At 41.1% G+C, this 22,913-nt stretch overlaps 1 protein-coding gene and 1 pseudogene across 3 annotated transcripts in view; one reads left to right on the top strand and one right to left on the bottom strand.

The window, feature by feature from the left end:
* Positions 1 to 22,913, bottom strand: part of ZNF644 (zinc finger protein 644) — a 136,088-nt gene that overhangs the window by 107,416 nt on the left and 5,759 nt on the right. The gene's annotated exons all lie outside the window — the stretch shown is intronic.
* Positions 46 to 18,373, top strand: LOC132229730 (high mobility group protein B1-like; annotated as a pseudogene).

Genomic DNA, 22,913 nt, shown 5'->3' with positions numbered 1-22,913 from the left:
AAAACAAACAAAAATAACTGAAGACTTTACACCTCACTTTCAATAATGGATAGAACCAGACAGAAAAGCAACAAGGAAATAGAAGACTTGAACATTAAACTAACAGCACTTAACAGACAATATACAGGGGTGGGCAAAAGTAAGTTTATAGTTGTACACCAAACAAGAGAGTTTATTCTTGCATTATTTACTTGTTAATTATTGTATTATTTTCCATACAAACAACAGTAAGCCTATTTTTGCCCATCCCTGTACAGAACACTCTACTCCACAGCAGAACATACTTTCTTTTCAAGTGCACATTCTCCAGTATAGACCATATGTTAGGCTACAAAATAAGCTTCAATAAACTTAAATTAAATCATACAAAATATGTTCTCCAAACACAATGTAATGAAACTAGAAATGAGAAGAAAATCTGGGAAATTAACAAATATGTGGAAATTAAGCAACAAAGTCCTAAATAACCAATATGTCAAAGGAAAAAAAAATATGAGACATGAATGCTGAATTATAAAATACTAGAGGCCCAGTGCACAACATTCGTGCACTGGAGGGGGGGTTCCCCTCAGCCCGGCGTGTGCCCTCTCAAAGTCCAGGACTCCTCAGTGGATGTCCGCTTGCCAGCTTAGGCCTGCTCCCAGCAGGACATTCCCCAAGGGGTCCTTAGCGCTGCTATGGAGGGGGGAGAGTCTCCCGCCACCGCCGCTGCACTCATCAGCCATGAGCCCAGCTTCTGGCTGAGCGGTGCTGCCCCTGTGGTAGTGCACTGACCACCAAGGGGCAGCTCCTATGTTGAGCATGTCTGCCCCCTGGTGGCCAGTGCCCGTCATAGCGACCGGTTCCACCATTCAGTCAATTTGCATATTAGCCTTTTATTATATAGGATGTTGAGATAAAAACATAATACACCAAAATTTATGGGATGAAATGAATGCAGTATTTAAAGGGAAATTTATAGCTATATATACCTACATTTAAAAAAAATCTCAAATCAATAACCTAGCTTTACACCTTAAGAAACCAGAAAAAAGAGCAAACTAAATCAGAAGTAGAGAGAGGGTGGAAATAAGAATTATAACAGATCTTTTACCTCCTTAGTTAAGTTTATTCCTAGGTATCTTAATTTTTTTGGTGCAATAGTAAATGGGATTTTTTTTTCCATTTCTCTTTCTGTGAGTTCATCATGGGTGTGTAAATAGGCCATAGATTTCTGGGTGTTAATTTTGTGTCCTGCTACATTGCCAAATTCATTTATTAGGTCTAGTAGTGTTTTTATGGAGTCTTTGGGGTTTCTATGTATAGTACCATGCCATCTGCAAATAAGGACAGTTTTACTTCTTCTTTTTTTCCAACTTGGATGCCTTTTATTTCTTCTTGTCTGATCACTCTGGCTAGCACTTCCTGTACTATATCGAACAGGAGTGGTGAAAGTGGGCATCCCTGTCTTGATCTTGTTCTTAGGGGAAATGAGTTTAGTTTTTGCCCATTGAATATGATGCTGACTGTAGGTTTGTCATATAAGGCTTTGATTATGTTCAGGTATGACCCCTCCATTCCCACTTTGCTGAGAGTTTTTATCAAGAAAAGAGTGGTGGATTTTGTCAAATGCTTTTTCTGCATTGATTGGTATGATTATGTGATTTTTGTCTCTCAAGTTGTTTATGTGATGTATCACATTTATTGATTTGTGGATATTGTACCATCCTTGCATCCCCGAAATAAATCCTACTTGGTCCTGGTATATAATCTTTCGAATGTAATGCTGAATCCGATTTGCTAGAATTTTGTTGAGGATTTTAGCATCTATGTTCATCGAAGATATTGGCCAGTAGTTCTCTTTTTTTGTGGTGTCTTTATCTGATTTTGGGATTAGGGTAATGTTGGCTTCACAGAAAGAGCTTGGAAGCATGCCTTCCTCTAGAACAGTGGTTCTCAACCTTCATAATGCTGCGACCCTTTAATACAGTTCTTCATGTTGTGGTGACCCCCAACCATAAAATTATTTTCATTGCTACTTCATATCTGTAATTTTGCTACTGTTATGAATCGTAATGTAAATACCTGATATGCAGGATGTATTTTCATTGTTACAAATTGAACATAATTAAAGCATAGTGATTAACACATTGTATGCGGAAAACGTATTTATACGTTTTACGTATTTATACGTTCTACCGGTGTAATAGAGCACGGGACACGTATTAATACGTTTTTTATAGACTAGCGGTAGAATGCGGGTAACGTATAAATACATAAACTAAAGTTATCGTAATTTTACTGAACGTTGCCATTTGCGCAAAAAATTAGCAAAAATGGCCCGCGCCACCTATTAGCGCGCGATAAAAACTACCCGCAAACAATGTGTTAATCACAAAAACAATATGTAATTATATATGTGTTTTCCGATGGTCTTAGGCGACCCCTGTGAAAGGGTCGTTTGACCCCCAAAGGGGTCGTGACCCACAGGTTGAGAACCGCTATCTAGAACCATCAACAAAACAAGAAAGCCCACAGCATGGGAGAACATATTTGCCAATGATATTTTAGATAGGGGTTTAATCTCCAAAATTTACAGAGAACTCATACAACTTAACAAAAGGAAGATAAATGATCCAATAAAAAAATGAGCAAAGGATCTAAATAGACACATTTTGAAAGAGGACATAGAGAAGGCCCAGAGACATATGAAAACATGCTCAAAGTCACTAATCATTCAAGAGATGCAAATCAAAACAACAATGAGATACATCTCACACCTGTCAGAATGGCTGTCATCAACAAATCAACAAATGACAAGTGCTGGCGAGGATGTGGAGAAAAAGGAACCCTCATGCACTGCACTTGGGAATGCAAACTGGAGCAGCTACTGTGGAAGATAGTATGGAGTTTCCTCAAAAAGTTAAAAATGGAACTCCCATTTGACCCAGTAATCCCACTTCTAGGACTGTATCTTAAGAAACCAGAAACACCAATAAGAAAAGATATATTCACCCCTATGTTCACAGCAGCACAGTTTACCACAGCTAAGATTTGGAAACAACCTAAGTGCCCATCAGCAGATGAGTGGATTAAAAATCTGTGGTACATCGACACAATAGAATACTATGCCGATATAAAAAAGAAGGAACTTTGCCCTGACCGGTTTGGCTCAGTGGATAGAGCGTCGGCCTGTGGACTGAAGGGTCCCAGGTTCGATTCCGGTCAAGGGCATGTACCTTGGTTGTGGGCACATCCCCAGTAGGGGGTGTGCACGAGGCAGCTGATCGATGTTTCTTTCTCATCGATGTTTCTAACTCTCTATCCTTCTCCCTTCCTCTCTGTAAAAAATCAGTAAAATATTAAAAAAAAAAGAAGGAACTTTTACCATTTGCAACAGCATGGATGGAACTGGAGAGCATTATGCTAAGCAAAATAAGCCAGTTGGAGAAAGATAAATATCACATGATCTCACTCATATGTGGGATATAATGATCAACATAAATTGATGAACAAGAATAGATCCAGAGCCGAAACCGGTTTGGCTCAGTGGATAGAGCGTCGGCCTGCGGACTGAAAGGTCCCAGGTTCGATTCCGGTCAAGGGCATGTGCCTGGGTTGCGAGCACATCCCCAGTGGGAGATGTGCAAGAGGCAGCTGATTGATGTTTCTCTCTCATCCATGTTTCTAACTCTCTATCTCTCCCCCTTTCTCTCTGTAAAAAATCAATAAAATATATTTAAAAAAAAAAAAAAAAAGAATAGATCCAGAGATAAATGGCAGGGGAGGGGGTGTTAGAGAGGACCCAAAGGACGTGTATGCATGCATCTACACTAATAAAAGAGGAAAATGGTAATTGGCATACGATGCTACCCTTTTCATTGGCTAATCAGGGCTATATGCAAATTAACTGCCAACTAAGATTGGCAGTTAACTGCCAACAAGATGGCGGTTAATTTGCATATGGAGGCACAATGCAGGGAGGCGAAAGGGAAAGCAGGAAGAAGCCCCCTGCCACTGACAGTGATCGGAAACCCAGGGGGGAGCTAAGAGCTGGGGGGCAGGGCAAAGGCGGCCCTGGAGCCGCCTTTGCCCTGCCCACCAGCCATGATCGGAGAATCAGGTGCCTTTTCCGCCCTGGCCAGTGATAGCATGAAGTAGGGGTGGAGCCAGCAATGGGAGCTGGGCACGGTCGAAGCTGGCAGTCCCGGGAGCTAGGGGTCCCTTGCCTGGGCCTAAAGCGAAGCCCATGATCGCGGGGCCGCTGCAGCTGCGGGTCCCTGCTGCCCGGGCCGGACGCCTCAGCCAGAGGCGTTAGGCCTGGGCAGGGGCGGAGCCTGCAACCGCAGGGAGCTGGGGGTCCCCTGCCCAGGCCTGATGCCTAGGCCAGAGGCATCAGGCCTGGGTGGGGGGCGGAACCCTGGATTGGGGGGATATGATGGTCCCCTTGCCCGGGCCTGAAGCCTAGGTCAGAGGCGTCAGGCTTGGGCAGGGGGTGGAGCGAGCGATCAGAGGGAGATGGGGGTCCCCTGCCCAGGCATGATTCCTGGGCCAGAGGCCTCAGGCCTGGGCGGGGGTCAGAGCCAGTGATTGGGGGGAGATGGGGGTCTCCTGTCCAAGCCTGACACCTCTGGCGGAGGCGTCAGGCCTGGGCAAGGGGCCGATCCTGCGATTGGAGGGTGATGGGGGTCAACGCCTGAGGGCTCCCAGTATGTGAGAGGGGGCAGGCTGGGCTGAGGGACACCCCCCCCCCCACACACACACACCCAGTGCACAAATTTCGTGCACCGGGCCCCTAGTATTAGCATAACCAATGGACACAGACACTGGGGCAGTGGAGGCTTCCCTGTGTGTGGGAATGGCTGGGGGTGGGGGGTAGGGTTAATTGGGGAAAACAGAGACATATGTAAAAATTTAGACAATAAAAAAATGTATTAAAAAAAGAATTATAACAGAAATAAATGAAACAGAATTTTAAAATAGCAACAAAATTGACATTCTGTCAGACTGACCATAGAAAAATGAAGACAAATAATTACAATCAGGAATGAAAAGAAGGTGATTATTACTGACTTTATAATAAAAAGGATTATAAGGAAACATCTACACTAATAAAAGAGAAACATGGTAATTGGTGTACGACCACTACACTTTTCATTGGCTAATCAGCAAGATATGCAAATTAACTGTCAGCCAAGATGGCGGCCAGCAGCCAGGCAGCTTGAAACTAACATGAGGCTTGCTTGCCTCAGTGACGGAGGATCATTGGAGGAAATCAACGTTCCCCGCCTGTGGCTGCAGGCCTCTGAGCGGGCAGTTTAAGAAACATTGTAACAAATACTGCCGGACTTCAGCCAGCAGATTTGCAACATTGTAAGCAAAGGCCAGAAACCTACTTTCAGCCGCGGAGGCCTAAGAGCTGGAGCCAAGCATCAAGGTAAAGCTGGCCCAGAATAAAAAGAAAAGAAAAAAAGGAGCAGTTGGGAACTTCAGTCACTCTTCAGCCTGAAAACAGCCCTCAGCCCCTCACCCAGACTGGCCAGGCACCCCAGTGGGGACCCCCACCCTGATCCAGGACACTCTTCAGGGCAAACCAGCTGGCCCCACCCATGTACCAGGCCTCTACCCTATATAGTAAAAGGGTATATGCCTCCCGGCACCGGGATCAGCGTGACGGAGCAGCGCCCAAACCCCCTGATCGCCCTGCGGCTCTGTGTGTGACAGGGGGCAGGGCCCCAACCTCCCTATCCACCCTGCTCTGTTCGTGACAGGGGAAGGCGCCCCAACCTCCTGATCAGCCCTGCTCTGTGCCTGATACGGAGGAGCTCCCCAACCTCTGATTGCCCTGCGGGTGACAGGGTGCGGCGCCCCAACCCCCTGATCAGCCCTGCTCTGTGTGTGACAGTGTGCGGCGCCCGAACCCCCCCCCCCCCGCCCCCACAGGCCCTGCTCTATGTGTGACAGCGTGCGGCGCCACAACCCCCACCCCCCTCCCACGGGCCCTGCTGTGTGTGTGATGGGGTAGAGCCATAACCTCCCCATCAGCCCTGCCCTGAGTGTGAGAGTGGTGGTGCCCAACCCCCTGATCAGCCCTGCTCTGTGGGTGATAGAGGGCGGCACCCCAACCCCCTGATCGACCCTGCTCCGTGTGTGACAGGGTAAGGTGCCCCAACCCCCCTGATGGGCCCTGCTCTGTGTGTGACGGGGCAGCGCCCCAACCCCCGCATCGACCCTGCCTTGAGTGTGACAGGGGGCGGTGCCCCAACCCCCCAATCGGCCCTACCCTGAGCATGACTGGTGGTGGCATCACAACCTCCCAATCCGCCCTTCTCTGTGCATGACAGGGGGCGGTGCCCCAACTCCCCAATCGGCCCTGCTCTGAGCCCGACCAGGGGCTGCACCTAGGGATTGGGCCTGCCCTCTGCCACCCGGGAGCAGGCCTAAGCCAGCAGGGCGTTATCTCCCGAGGGGTCCCAGACTGCGAGAGGGCACAGGCCGGGCTGAGGGACACCCCTTCCCCCCGAGTGCACAAATTTTTGTGCACCGGGCCTCTAGTAATTAATAAATTAAAAAACCTAATGAAATAGACAAATTCCCAGAAAAACACTACCAAAACTGATCAAGATATAGAAAATCTGAATTACATCTATTTCAGAAGGTTGCCCAGGACCAGAGGGCTTCTCTGATGAAATGTACCTTTAAACCAAATGTTTATAGAAGAATTGACACCAATCTTCCCAACTCTTCAAAAAATAAAACAAAAACAAAAACCAAAAAAAAACACCGAAAAAATGGCACCACTTCCTCATTTTTTTGAACCCTTTATTACCTTCATAACAATACCAGACAAAGACATTACAGAAAAAGTACAGAAAAAAATCCCCTCCATTTTGTTTATGTGTTTCTAGATCCCGTTCTACAGCCCTTTGTCCTCCTGTCCCAATCTAAACTGGTAACTCTTCAGATCCACTTGCACAGCCACCCTCTCATCATCTCCCTTCACTATCACCCTAGGTGATAGCGGCTCAAAATACCAGCTCTTCTACAACATACCGACCTCTGTGCATGGGCCACGAAGTTTCAATCGCACTGTACATGCGTGCCCGCATGTGGTATTTTGTGGAAGAACCTCACTCAAGGGGCCAAAGAGCCGCATGTGGCTCGAGAGCCGCGGTTTGCCGACCACGGCCCTAGGTAATCATTTCTCTTCTATACTGGATCCTATCTCTTTTTTGGTTACTCTAACATTTTGATGGAATCGTGTCCTCTAGCAACTTCCCAAGATACAATGCACTTAAGGTAGTCTAATAACCTCATGTTTCATGATTTTAGCCTACTCCCGTCAGGATTTTGAAGGCATTATTCCACTATTGATTACTTACTAAAGTTAGTGATTCCTAATCATATCTACACTAATAAAAGAGAAACATGCAAATTGGTGTCACTCTGCTACACCCACCAGCCAATCAGAGCAACTATGCAAATTAACCCAACAAAGAGGGCAGTTAATTTGCATACACAGGCGTGGAGCAAAGACTGAAGGCTCTGGCTGGAGTGAAGACTAAAGACTGAAGACTGAGCCGAAACCGGTTTGGCTCAGTGGATAGAGCGTTGGCCTGCGGACTGAAGGGTCCCAGGTTTGATTCTGGTCAAGGGCATGTACCTGGGTTGCGGGCACATCCCCAGTAGATGTGCAGGAGGCAGCTGATTGCTGTCTCTCTCATCGATGTTTCTGACTCTCTATCGCTCTCCCTTCCTCTCTGTAAAAAAAAAAAAAAAAAAAAAAAAAAAATCAATAAAATATATTAAAAAAAAAAAAAAAAAAAAAAGACTGAAGACTGAAGAGGCTTGGCTTCTCCACTGCGGCTGGGCCATAGGCCTGGGTCCCAGGTGCCGGAAGCAAACCGGTGCCAGCAGCCAGGGGAAGGAAAGCCCATCAAACCGGTGCCAGCAGCCAGGGGAAGGAAGGCCCATTGTGCGAATCTTCGTGCAACGGGCTTCTTGTGTGTGTGTGTGTGTGTGTGTGTGTGTGTATTGATTTCAGAGAGGGAATCACTGATTGGCTGCCTCCTGCACACCCCCTAATGAGGACTGAGCCCGCAACCCAGGTTTGTGCCCTTAACTGGAATCGAACCCGGGACCCTTCAGCCTGCAGGCCAAGGCTCTATCCACTAAGCCAAACCAGGCAGGGCCCTAATCTCTTTTATATGCTCTATACCCAAAAGCTTTTAGGATTTTCCCCTTTATTTCCGGTGTCTGAAATTTACCATGATATCTGGGATTCAGTGACCTTCTGGTTCCTGGATTGTTGTTAAACACCTGAGCCACACCTGGCCAGGCTGGTTCCATTATTTTTTTTTTAACGTGATATCCCTATCTTTTTAATCTTCATTGTTGAGATTATTAGAGATGTCCCTCTATTTTCCTCCCATAGCTCCCCTCCACCAGGTTCCCACCCCATCTCAGGCCCTTGACACCCTATTGTCTATGTCCACAGGTAATGCATACATGCATATAAGACCTTTGTCTAACCTCTTCTCGCATCCCCTCAACCCCTTCCCTCTGAAAATTGTCAGTCTGTTCCATTTCCATGCCCCTGATTCTATTCCATTCACCAGTTTATTCTGTTCATCAGATTTTTTTATTCACTTGATGGTATGTATTTGTTGTCACTTTGTTGTTCATATTTTTTATCTTTACCTTTTTCTTCTTCTTCCTCTTCTTAAAGAATACCCTTCAGCATTTCATATAATACTGGTTTGGTGGTGATGAACTCCTTTAGTTTTTTCTTGTCTGTGAAGCTTGTTATCTGACCTTCAATTCTAAATGATTGCTTTGCTGGGTAGAGTATTCTTGGTGGTAGGTGCTTGCTATTCACCACTTTGAATACTTCTTGCCACTCCCTCTGGCCTGCATAGTTTGAGAAATCAGCTGACAGTTGTATGGGCACTCCCTTGTAGGTAAATGTTTTTCTCTTGCTGCTTTTAAAATTCTGTCTTTTGCCCTTGGGTCTTGGTGTGGTCCTCTTTGGATTCCTCTTGTTTGGAGTTCTCTGTATTTCCTGGTCTTGTAAGTCTATTTCTTTCAACAGGTAGGAGAAGTTTTCTGTCATTATTTCTTCAAATAGGTTTTCAGTATCTTGCTCTCTCTCTTCTGGCACCCCCATAATTCAGATGCTGGTATGCTTGAAGTTGTCCCAAAGGCTCCTTACACTATCTTCATTTTTTTCTAAATATATATTTTATTTATTTTTTACAGAAAGAAGGGAGAGGGGTAAAGAGTTTGAAACATCGATAAGAGAGAAACATCGATCAGCTGCCTCCTGCACACCACCTCCTGGGGATGTGCCCACAACCAAGGTCCATGCCCTTGACCGGAATTGAACCTGGAACCTTTCAGTCCGCAGGCCGACGCTCCACCCACTGAGCCAAACCGGTCAGGGCATCTTCATATTTTTTTTACTCTTTTTTCTTTTTGCTCTTCTGGTTGGGTGTTTTTTGCTTCCTTTTATTTCAAATCATTGATTTGATTCTTGGGATCCTCAAATTTACTGTTGAATCCCTGTTTTTTATTTCAGTCAGTGTATGCTTAATTTCTGACTGGTCTGGTCCTGTTCCATTTTTTTTTTTAATTTTATTTTAATTTTTTTAATTTTCACTAAGATCCTTGAAAGTCTCACTAAGTTCCTCAGAGATTTCTAGAAGATTCTTGAGTAACCTTATAATTGTTGTTTTGAACTCTAGATTGAGTAATTTGCTTTCTTCCATTCCTTTCATTTGTCACGTTTGTCTCCACATTTTGGCTGCTTCCCTATGTTCGATTCTATGTATTGGGTAGCTGCTAAGGCTCCTTTGAGGTGTAAGAGTGGCCTTGTGCCCTGGCCAGTTTGGCTCAGTGGATAGAGTGTCGGCCTGCAGATGGAAGGGTCCCGGGTTCAATTCTGATCAGGGGTACGAGCCTTGGCTACAGGCTCGATCCCGTGTGGGGCATGCAGATGGCAGTCGATCGATGATTCCCTCTCATCATTGATGTTTCTACCTCTCTCTCCCTCTCCATTCCTCTCTGAAATCAATAAAAATATATTTTAAAAAAAAAAAAGAGTGGCCTTGTGCAGTAGGGCACAGTGGCTCAGCCTCCCCAATCACCTGAGGTGGACACTCTTGGTGCACCCCTTTGTGGGCTGTGTGCACAGTTTTGTTGTAGTTGAGCCTTGATTGCTATTGGTATCACTGAGAGGAATTGACCTCCAGGCCAATTGGCTGTGGGGTCTAGCTGCAACTACAGTGGGAAAGCTGCTATGTAGGAGACACCCTTATGGAGGACTTGCTTCCATGGGGCTCTGGTGCTCAGTGAATCTGCCCTTTGAGTGTGTTACTTATGGATGTGAAGAGCTGTAATCTGGTACTGTTTCACACTGACCACTGGTACACTGGCTCTTGGGTCTCCAGGGAGGTGCAAAGTGAGCCACTGCCTGAGGCCACCCAGCAGGAGCTACAGAGAGATCTGCAGATACCCCCTCTTTGTATCGGGTTTGGAAGTGCCCAGACAAGGCCCGGCTGTGAAGCAAGGTAGGCTAGTGCTGGGGCCAGTGGCAGTTTTGGGGGCCTTTTATTTATAGGTTTGCAGCTCCGACCCAGCTGCAGCTTGTTTGATGGAGTTTTCGCCTGAGAAAGGACAGACCATTCATATGCAAAAGTTGTTGCACAGCTTGGGTGGGGTTGTAAATTGGGTAGGGCAAGGTCTCAGGGAATAACTGTTTGGGCAGAGCAAACAGAAATGGCTTCCAGTCAGTCCCGCACTGAGGAGGTCCAGGCAAGAGAACAATGACTGTGGCGAGCACCTCTGTCTGGAAGAAAGCCGCCCTGAGTTCCTGCTCCAATGCCAGACAGTCCAGTTTCTCCCTGTATGTGTCTGGGTCTCCCAGAGCCTCATCCAGCACTGGAGCTCAGAGCAAGCGGGAGCTTGTAAATTCAGTTCAGTGCTGGCCTTTTAAGAGCAGCAGCTGTCTCCAGCAGCCTGTGTGTCACTCAGCCCGTGTGTCACTCAGCCCCAATGCACACTGGTTTTTACAGTCCATAGTTCTTACTACCTGTAGGGACTTTTTCCCCCAGTTCTGGGACCTGGGGGTGGGGGTCTGGTGTGGGGCTGGGACTCCTCACTCCTCAGAGCAGCCTCCACAGAGGCAATCACCCTCCCGATTAAAAAATCGGCACACCCAGGTCCCAGACCAGCCCGTCCCGCACCTCTGCGCCTTCTACCAGTCTCAGTGCGCTTTCTTCTTCACCTCTCTAGTTGTAGTACTTCCACTCAGCCAGCTTTCCCATGGTTCTGGGTGACAGTTGTTCTGTCTTTTAGTTGTAATTTTGATGTGGTTGTGGGAGGCAGCAAGTACAGGCGTTTACCCATGCTGCCATCTTGGTTCTCTGGTTCCATTATTCTTAATTTCCTTCATATTCTGTATTTCCAATTCTGTTATTTCATGTTCTAAATGTCTAAGAGCTCTTTGTTTTCTGAGGATTGGTTTTTCTTGTTTCGAAGATATAATTATCCCCTTCCAAATATATCAATAACTTTTTATATGTTTTTATTGTTGATCAATAACTTTTTAATAAAGTTTTCTTCCTGAATTGTTTCTATTTCCTTCTTCTCTTTCACATAAAGATTATCCTAAAATGTTTAATGATCCTTAATCTCATACTTTAAAATGAAACAAAAAAGTTGCTGGAATTTCTGTGTTTATAGGTGTCACTGTTGGATGATGAGTCTGGGCCATGTTATCATCTCTTGGTCTTTTTCTCCCTGATCATAGGTTTGCTGTAACAGGATGAATCTTCCAATCTCATCTTCTGGAATTAGAAGCCTGACACCCAGTGTTCTCAGAACTAGAAAGGAAGAGGCTGGGGTGATTCTCATTTCAACATGAAGATTTCTATTCAATTATCTGTCAGTATGGCACCCTTAATCCAGCTGTGCCCAGTGACAAGAACCGAGATCATCCCTTTGTATCAGAGAAGAAACCTGAAGAGACCCTTTCCTGGTAATATGTTACTTACTTGTTATTATAGACTTTTAGACAATCTTTCAAGGTACCTGCAGCCACCAATACTGAAGTATCCCAGGACTACAGAGAACCAATTCTAGGACTTCCCCACTAATAAATTCAGTTTTCTCACATATACAAAGTTATTTACCACTTGTTGCTTTCTAGCTCCTAAAATTTTAGTTGTGATCAACTTTCCAGTTTTCTTTGCCCTTGACATCTATGCCTATTTTTTTAAAAAAGAAAAAAAATCAATTCTAGATTTGATAGCAAAAAAAAAGTAAATGGTTATTTAATCCACCATGTTTAAATGAATATTCATTCAGCTATCAATTTTGATGTGTCATGTCCTCATTGTTACACATTTCTAAATAGTATGAAATTTAAGTTCAAATTCTAGTAAGACACAGAGGTTTTTGTTTTTTTAATCCACGCCAAAGGACATGTTTATTGATTTTTGAGGGGGGGTGGGGGGGGGGAAGAGAAAAAAAAACATTGATGTGAGGAAAAAAACATGATCGGTTGCCTCCTGCACACACCCCAACCATGCAGGTAGACTCATTGTGGCTTTAACATCTAGTTTTACTATACTGTAGTAAAAAAATACTGACCTATTCAATTATTCTTATTTAAAATTTCAAATTCTCATTGAAGCCCAAGACAGTTTCAAAAGAATTCACAGGAATTTGAGAAGAATGTGTATTCTCTATTGGAAACAAAGTTTGACATACATCTATTAAATAAAGTATACTGCTATTCAAATCTTTATAGCCTTAATTTTTGTTTACTTAATTTATTAAATTCTGAGAGGTGAATTAAAGTCTCCTAAAAAAAACTGGTTTTACCAATTTCTCTAAAGAAACAACTTCATATGTTTTAACGCTATTTGTTTGAGTTTATCACACAAAAGTTTAAGCCTGATACTGTTTAGCAGTCCTAGTATTTTATTTAAAAAATGTTTTCCACTCAAAAGTTTTGCCCTAGAAAGGTTTTATCCTTTGCTTGATGTCAATGAAACTTGCAAGTTTTAGTATTATTTTTGCCATTCCCATATTTTCAATGTTTGTGTCATTCTGACCTAGATAAAACTCATAAAACCACACAGTAAGATTTTTAATCCAATTTGAACAGGGGACGGAGGAAATCAATTACAGTTAAATTAAGAAAAAAACTATTGGAAAACTATAAGGTAGTCAAACTTGACAGGAAAATTGGTGAAGAGGGCTTGGAAAATAAGATGGATGCACCAAGAGTAGGTTGGGCAAGCAATACCACACTGAAGGACATCTATTTAGAATACCATTTGCATTACTGTTAATGGAACTGCCACCATTAAAACATTCACTCACATAGCACAAGAATATTGGTTACCCCAAAGCCACTGAAAGTTATCTCTATCTTCTCCACCTGTGTGAGCTGTTCCAGCAGGATCAACATATATGGAAGTCAACTTGGTTTCCTAGTCTCCATCCCTTTCAGTGCTCCCCCTCCTCAGGCATGAAGTGATTTTTCATTGCTTTTCAGATTGCAGAGACTCAAGGCAGCATACACAGGTGGGATCCATCTATTTCCAAGAAGTACGTAGCACAAATAGGTATAAACAGGAAACTATTTAAGAAAGAGGTTCAAGGCAGGGCTTTCAGGCAAGCTTTCTATTATAATACCACTAGTTCATCAGAATAATCAGGGAACAGTAGATAGTTCTGCTGTCATCCCTTCTCATCGTACTGTCTATACAGAAACCCCAAATTTCAGAGATATGGATGAAATCTATTTTCCCATGTTACCAAAAACTTCACTAACTTATTTACTAACTGAAACCTATTAACTGAGAGAACGGTTAAAATGTAAACTTGTCATGAGCTCTGGTCACGGAGTAGCTCAGCTGGTTAGAGTATTATACTGATACTCCAAGGTTGCTGGTTCGATCCCCAGTCAGAGCACATACAAGAATCAACCAATGGCCGAAACTGGTTTGGCTCAGTGGATAGAGCGTCAGGCTGCGGACTGAAAGGTCCCAGGTTCGATTCCGGTCAGGGGCATGTACCTGGGTTGGGGGCACATCCCCAGTAGGAGATATGCAGGAGGCAGCTGATCGATGTTTCTCTCTCATCCATGTTTCTAACTCTCTATCTCTCTCCCTTCCTCTCTGTAAAAAATCAATAAAATGTATTTTAAAAAAAAATCAACCAATGAATGCATAAGTAAGTGAAACAACAAATCGATGCTTCTTTCTCTCCTCTCTGCTCTAAAAGCTATAAATAAATAAATAAATAGTAAACTTGTCATAATAAGACTAAGATACTATCACCCAGGCCCCGTTGGAAGGAGCATCATCCCCTACACCAAGAGCTTTGGGGTTTGATTCCCTATTAGGGCACATACTTAGGTTTTGGGTTTGATCCCCTGTCAGGGCACGTATAGGAGGCAGGCAATGTTTCTCTCTCACATCGATATTTCTCTATAAAATCAATACAAACATATTCTCAGGTAAGGATTTTAAAAAAAGGCCTAACGTACTATTCTCAGAATGCTAAGACTCTGTTAACTCCCAAACACTGTTGTATTTATTAACTCTAAAAAAGGCAGAAAAACATTCTTTAAGTTATATTACTCAATTAACTTTTTCATATTGTTCTACATTTTCTATTTTAATAAACGTATTCATTATAAGGAATAGTATACAATTTAAAAACTTTTGAAAATTCATTAAAAATAAATATCTTAAATAACAAATATAAAAAAATACTATAGCCCAGAGTATTATTAGGGAACTATATACTAGGGATTTTTCCCTCCTATAAAAGCTATGTGCTTTTAACTATTCCTAAATGTTAAAACAAGTAACTATTTTAAAACAAATTTAAATCTTGGTATACTCCAGATTACTAATTTTCTTATCACCCATTTGTCCACCAACTCTTATACCAATTAGAATGTCTCTGAAAACATGGCTAAAATGTACCACTATAACTCAAAACACAGAATTACAATAGAAGCTCTTTTTAGTATTCATCTCAAGTTTGTTTTTTTCTTAAGTCCAAAGTACTAGCAACTCAGAAAATACCACTACAGCATAACTTTCTGGGGTTTTACTTAGTTTTCAAATCAAACTTGAAAAAAAATTCATCACTCTTTTATAGAACAAAGCAGATAGCCTCAATTAGTGTTAATTACTTACTTGCAAACTGTATGACCACATAAATTTATTTTCAATACTAGAAGAAAATAAAATTGTTCCATTCTTATTTTAACTTTGCACTACATAAACTTAGGAGGCATGCATTTCACCTTCTTTACTTTAAAACTACCCATCCTTACTTTTAAATATAAATCTCAAAATAATTACCTCTAACTGGCCTTTCTCACTTCAATCTTTTCCCCAATCATGTTATATCTGGCTGTTAATATTCTCATTTTTCTTCTTATATTTCTGTTCAATGACCTTCAGTAAAACTCATTTCTAATTTCTAATCCAAACTTCTTTAGATTCTCAGCTCAGGCCACACAATCTTATCAACTTTATTTTTCATTAAATTCGTATAAAACACTTTACTTCAAGCAAGAAAAATATTTACACATTCCACAATTCCCAACATGCCTTTCCCCTTTTCTGATAATCCCTTCCCTCTCCATCAATCCAACAGACCACTTCTTCAAAATATAGATTAGAAGTTTTTTGCCAAAAAGCTTTATTAATTCAGTCTTACTATATACTATTCATATTATTTTATGCCAGCTCAGTAATTTAAATGTTTCATTTTAAGTGCTCTTCAAGTTGTCTTAGATCATGAGATCTTAAGAGCAGGAACCATATCCTTTGCTGTGTATAGCATTCCCATTCTTACCCCTTGTAAATGAATAATACCTAACTCAATTAAAACAAGAGAAGGTTAGAGAAAATACAACTAGATAAACAAGGTGTTTTTTTCTGAATACAAAAACTAAATTCAAATATAACATTCATTTTTGTCAAAACACAGAAACATAAGACATACTCTTAAGTGTATTTTTTTCTACATATAGAAGTCAACTCTTAATGCTATTAATAACATTCGTTATTTTTAATTTTAAAATCTATCCAAAAAGGATATAAAGTCTTAATATTTTATAGATAATAAACATACTTTTTATTGATTTCAGAGAGGAAAGGAGAGAGAGAAAAAGAAACATCAATGATGAGAGAGAATAATCGAATCAGGTGCCTGTGCATGTCTCCCACTGGGGACTGAGCTGGCAACCCAGGTATGTGCCCTTCACCGGAATCAAACCTGGGACACTTCAGTCTTCAGGCCAACGCTCTATCCACTGAGCCAAACCAGCTAGGGCTAATCTAACCAATTTTGCTTTAGCCTTCTATACCTGTCAAATACAAAACCTATGTAAGAAAAGCTGACAGATGCAGTTTTATTTCTTAAGACAACTATTTTTTAAGTTTATTTTAGATGGGAAAGGAGAGGGGGAGAGAGACAAACATTGATGTGAGAGAGAAACATCCATCCCATCGACTGCCACCCGCACAAACCCTGACTTGAATGGAGCCCAAAGCCTGGGCATGTGCTCTGACTAGAAATTGTATTGATAACCTTCATTCAGTGCACAGGACAACGCTTAACCAACTGAGCCAGCCAAGGCTCTTCAAGACAACTTTTAAAATTCTTGGAGCAAGAGTGTATTAGGCAAACTTATTACAAATTAAAAAAACAACTTCTTTATATTTTTATTCATAACCTCAAAAGCATTCATAATTCAAGTGTTAATGAGAAAGTATTTTCATGTCCATTCTACATAACATACAAAACATCTATTCCTCCAAACTAGGCATACTAGAATGAAGACTCATATTTGCATTGTTATGTACTTTTTAGAACTTTTTATAATACATATTACAGAAAAAAACCCTTCTCCCTAAAGTACCAATTGTTATACTACATACAATAAGACTTCTGCTGCTCTATATTTATAAAAAACAATGCTGTAGCCATTATTTCCATTTGGAAAATAAAACTGATTCAAGCACTAGAAGTTAAAATCATGATCAATAATCCCATTTCAGCCTTCGCCAGTTTGGCTCATTGGATAGAGCATGGGCCTGCGGACTACAGGGCCCCAGGTTCGATTCAGGCTAAGGTCACATAACAGGGTTGTGGGTTCCATCCCCCGCAGTGGGGAGCTTGCAGGAGGCAGCCAATCAATGATTCTTTCTCATCATTGATGTTTCTATCTCTCTATCTCCCTTCCTCTCTGAAATCAATAAAAAATATATATTAAAAAAAGTAAGTGGAACAACAAATTGATGTTTCTATACCTCTCCCTCTCTAAAATATCAATAAAAAAATTCAAAAAAATAATAATTCCATTTCAGTTTGCATTTTATAAATGTCCTTCATGGATTTTAGTTTTTTGTGCAACTGTCCTTAAGGTAACATTCTAGTTCTTTACTCATAAAAGTGTCAAAATCTTTCTGGTTGAGACAGCCATTGCAGTAAATTGAGATCCATAGAGACAATGCCAGGGCAAGTGTGAGCTGGCTGGGCACTGGGTGACTGTGTGCTTGCTGAGGAAAATTAATTAGGAGTAAAAATAAAAGGTGATCCTAAGAGGCCGAGCATCGTATGCTTTCTTTGTGCAAACTTGCTAAGAGGAACACAAGCAGCAGCACCCAGATGCTTCAGTCCACTTCTCAAAGTTTTCTAAGAAATGCTCAGAGAGATGGAAGACCATGTCTACTAAGAAAGGAAAATTTGAAGACATAGCAAAGACGAACAAGGCCCTCCTAAAAGGGAAACAAAAAGAAATTCAAGGATCCCAATGCACCCAAGAGGTCTCCTTTAAACAAAGGAGAGCATCCCAGCCTACCCACTGGTGATGTTGCAAAGAAGCTGGGAAAGATGTGGAATAACACTGTTGCAGATGACAAGCAGCCTTATGAAAAGAAGGCTCCTAAGCTGAAGGAGAAATACAAAAAGGATATTGCTGCATATTGAGCTAAAGGAAAGCCTGGGTATCCAAAAAGGGAGTTGTCAAGGCTGAAAAAATCAAGAAAAAGAGGAGGAGGAAGATGAAGAGGAGAAGATGATGAATAAGTTGGTTCTAGTGCATTTCTTCTTGTCTATAAAGCATTTACAGAACTCACTCCTTTTAAAGAAAAAAATGGAAATGGAAGATTTGACTGCAGTGTCTTTTTGTATAGTTCACACACTACAGGATGTGTCTTTAGATAGCCCTGTCCTGGTGGTATTTTCAGTAGCCACTGTGTCCCTGGTACAGTATGGGGGTCGTAAATTGGCATGGAAATTTAAAGCAGGTTCTTCTTGGTGCACAGCACAAATTGGTTATTTATGGGGATGGTAGTTTATTCATCTTCAGTTGTCTCTGATACAGCTTATACAAAATAATTGTCGCTCTATTAACTGGGTATCACTCTGTAATTGCAAAAAAAAAGTTGCAACTGCTTTGTTGACATTATGAATACTTCTAAGTAGATACAATTTTTTTTTATTAAACAAAAAAATATTTCTGGTTGAGAGTGGATACTTACCTATAAACATAAGTGTATTATTTTATTCCTACCCCTACAATCACAATCAGAAATATTCAAATACCTTTTTAAGTAACCTGAAATGCCTAAAAGCTAACCTACATAATGCCTAGAAGCTACTTTAAAAAGTTGCCAAAAGGCATCTATATAAGGAGGCAATCCAAGACCTCCTCTACCTACTTCTTGGCTATAGGCCTAGAGAATATTGTAATAAAAGCAAGACAGACAACCATGTTATCTGTGTAAGCAATTTTAATTTCTATATCCTAAACAATTTTTTTAGTCATAAAGCTAACCTCTAAAGGGTTACTATTCATGAAGTCTAAGAAACATCTCTCTCATCTTGACATAACCACACTGGAAAAAAAACAGAAGGGGCATAGTACCAACAACCTATCATCTGATTTTCATCCAAATTCATACAACAATGTCAAACAAAGACAGAAAAGAGGCAGATTGGGATTAATTCCCACTACCCTTAGAAAGAACAAAATATGCCATAAGCAAGTTCAAAAATAAGACAAACTTATTTATGGTGATAGAGGTCAAAATAGTGTTTCTTCTTTAAAGGGGAATTAATAGAAGGGAGCAAGAGGCACCTTTTTCTGTGCAGAAAATGTTACATCTTCATGGGAATAGAAGTTACCTGGTATATTTCTATCAGTAGTTCCCAACCTTTTTTTTTTGGCCATGCTCTACCTAACCATCTCTAAAATCCTGATGCCCGCCCTTGTGACATATATAATTGAGTGAATATTAAATGAAAAGTTGTACAAAACTTTCTATATCTGCACTATATGTGACTTGTAAGCATTTGAAATATAGCTAGTTTGAACTGAGATGTGTCATAAGAAACACACATCGATTCTGAATACTTGGTATAGGGGGGAAAATAGTAAAATATCTCAATCATGTTAACATTGAAATGTTTTGAATATAATGGGTTAAATAAAATACATTAATAGGATTAATTTTACCTGTTTCTTTTTATTTTTTAATGTGGCTACAGAAAGTTTTAGACCATATTTGTAACATGCAGTATTTCTTTTGGGTAGTGCTGACCTATACAATTTATAAATGCCCCGCAAATTATCTTTTAGTGTACGTCATCCACCCAATGAGAGTGTAAAAACCAAATAAAGTTTTTTTTCTTTTAACAAATTAAAGTGTATTAAATTAGGAATTACTAATAGTAATTAAACAGGATTTAAGTGCCTATATAATTTTAATAACATTTTTAAAAGATTTTTTACGGGAAAGGTTAAGGCATTTCAAAGCATGAAAATATAAGAGAAGTTTTGTTTTCATATAGTTATAAATTGAAAATGTCATCTACATTTTACATATATCAAATTTTGAGTTAAATGTTGCACCAGAAAGAATAGTGCTATTAAAGCAATAGCATTTCTAATCCCAGAATATTAGTTCTGATAAAGCTAGATTATTTTTCATCCTAGTCACTTAGTAAAAAAAAAAGGCAGCTTCCATTTTGACCAATATCTCTATACCACAGTCTAGCAGCCAAAACAAAGAGCCTTTATATGGTGGTATGAATAAACAATGTGGGCAATAAGACACCACTTGAAATGAGAATAGGCAAAGAAAAAAAAAAAGCTTTTATAATGTTGTTTTATAAGTAGGAGATGAAATTTACAAATTGCATTTATTAGGTTAAAACAGTGATTTCCAAAAGGTGTGCTGCAAAAGTGGGCCAAAAGAATTTTTAAAACATCCTTACTATATTTAGTTAGGGGCACTAACCTATTTCGCCTTAGATTTAAAAAAAAAAAAAAAAAGACAATAGCCATTACAATAGCCATCTGGTATACATAAATGAATCAAAATTACATTATTTTTGTCAAATAGGCAAAAAAAATTGTGTGTGTGTATGGCAGAGTTTTAGTAATCAGTTTGTGTGTGCCATGAGATGAAAAAGGTTGAAGATTGCTGGGTTTAAGTATAGACATATAGAAAGAAAGGACAAGACAGAATAAAGATCCCATCTGTAAAATCAAGACATGCCTAGATTTAAACTTGGCTGCTCTATTATTTATTATCTTTGTGACCTGAGTCTGAGTTTGTTTTCTTGCATATAAAGTGGAAATATATATACATCACAGTATTATTAAAAGGAACTCAATAGATGGTTAATTAATGTCAGTCTTACCTCCCTTCCCTTTAATACTAATGATTATATGGTGATGATCATAAGATTAGGGGTGAATTTCTCTCCCCCTTTCATTTTCCAAACTGCTGAAAATACTTTTTAAGCATATACGAAACTTCTAGTATTTCCTATTCATACCTATCATGTGAACTTTAAATTACTTTTACTACTACAAATATTTTTATAACTTAAAATTTGTGACAGTGGTGGGGGGAGGTAGACAGTAGAAAAAAATTAAAGAGGAAAATAAGTTTAAGACCATACTAGCCCAGATATACAAAGTATGGAGAGGAAAAATGCAAAAGGAAATGCTGTCTGAGAAAATTCCCCAATTCACACTAAGCAATGAAAAGGATAGCATGTCTTACCCTGGCCAGTAGCAGGATGGTTAGAGCATTGGCCCAACGACCAAAGGGTCAAGGGCATGTACCTGGTGGTAGTCTGCTCCCCAGGGCCAGTCAGGGTGCATGCAAGAGGCAACCAATCAATCGATGTGTCACTCTCACATCGATGTTTCTCTCTCTCTCTCCGGCCTCCCTTCCCTTTCATCCTCTCTAAAAATCAACTGGAAAAAATATCCTTGGGGGAGAATTAAAAAAATAAGAAAAAATAGCATGTCTCTCCTCAACCTAACTACTGTTGAGGCTACTCTTTACTCTCATCCAGATGTACATTACATACAAATACACATAGCTACACAACCCTAGTCTCTCTACTAATGGTCACCACCATACTCATGGTCAACAATTTAAAGGATAAAGAAATTCAGGATGTTGTAACAAAGACAAACCAACACACTGGTTGGGAAATAATTTCACTAAAATGTACTCATTCCAAGTGCATTTACTCATCAGCTGATGGTCAGAAAATGGTAAGTGTTCCTGAAGTACTGAACAGCTAAAACTGGAGAAGCCACACTGTGATACCTACCTCTGACTTCCTTTTTAACAACCTTGCCTTTGTAAATAGGAGTCTAAAACATTAGCAAAGGTATATAAATCCAAATCACTCAGGTAAAAAATTTCAAGTTACAGTAGAAAAAATAATTAAACAATGATAATAATAACTATTTTTATTCTAAAAGATACTAGAAAGCTAAGTACTTTATATAAATTACTAGAGGCCCAGTGCACAAATTCGTGCACCAGTGGGTGTTGGCCTGCAGGATAAAGCCGAAACCAACATCTCCTGAGGGGTCCCAGATTGCAAGAGGGCACAGGCCAGTCCATCCAAGGGACCCCACTGGTGCACAATCAGGGCCAGGGAGAGACACAGGTTAGCCAGCTGGGGAGGGACTGCAGGAGGGTCCAGGGTGTGTCCAGCCCATCTCACTCAGTCCCAATCAGCCGGACCCCAGAAGCAAGCTAACCTACTGGTTGGAGCATCAGAGCATCTGCCCCCTGGTGGTCAGTGTACGTCATAGCGAGCGGTTGAGTGACCTTAGCATATCATGCTTTGATTGGTTGAATGGCCAACCGGTTGAACAGACACTTAGCATATTAGACTTTTATTATATAGGATGTACATGGTATTATCATTTACCATTACCATTTGCCTAGTGCTCACATAGCTAGATTTTAACCGCACCAATTTTACTTCAAGGCTTACACTTTTAAAGCTTATCTCATCCTGCCTCTTTATCCTATATAATAAAAGCCTAATATGCTAAGTGTCTGATTGGCCGTTCAACCAATCAAAGCATAATATGCTATTAATATGCTAAGGCCGCTCAACCGCTCGCTATAACGTGCACCAGGGGGCAGACACTCCGACCAGTAGGTTAGCTTGCTGCTGGGGTCCGGCCTGGAGCCCTCCCGCAGTCCCTCCCTGGCTGGCCAACCTCCCGCATCCTTCCCCGGCTCCGATCATGGACCAGTGGGGTCCCTCGGCCTGGCCTGTGCCCTCTCGCAATCTGGGACCCCTCGGATGATGTCAGGGAGCCAGTTTTGGCCCAATCCTGCAGGCCAGGCCAAGGGACCCCACTGGTGCACGAATTCATGCATTGGGCCTCTAGTTTATACATAATTATAAATGCAACTATGACTTTCTGTATATATACACACACGTGTGTGTGTGCTGGTGTGTGTGTGTGTGTATTATTTGGTAAGTAGATAGTAAGCAACAGGCAATTAATTCCAACTTTGGCAAAGCTTTTATCCACCTTCACAAACCATTTAACAATTAGA

Source organism: Myotis daubentonii, chromosome 3 (genome assembly GCF_963259705.1).
Source record: "Myotis daubentonii chromosome 3, mMyoDau2.1, whole genome shotgun sequence".
NCBI classification, from domain to species: domain Eukaryota; kingdom Metazoa; phylum Chordata; class Mammalia; order Chiroptera; family Vespertilionidae; genus Myotis; species Myotis daubentonii.
The sequence above is the reverse complement of the archived record's forward strand: the minus strand, read 5'-3'. Positions and strand labels throughout refer to the sequence as shown.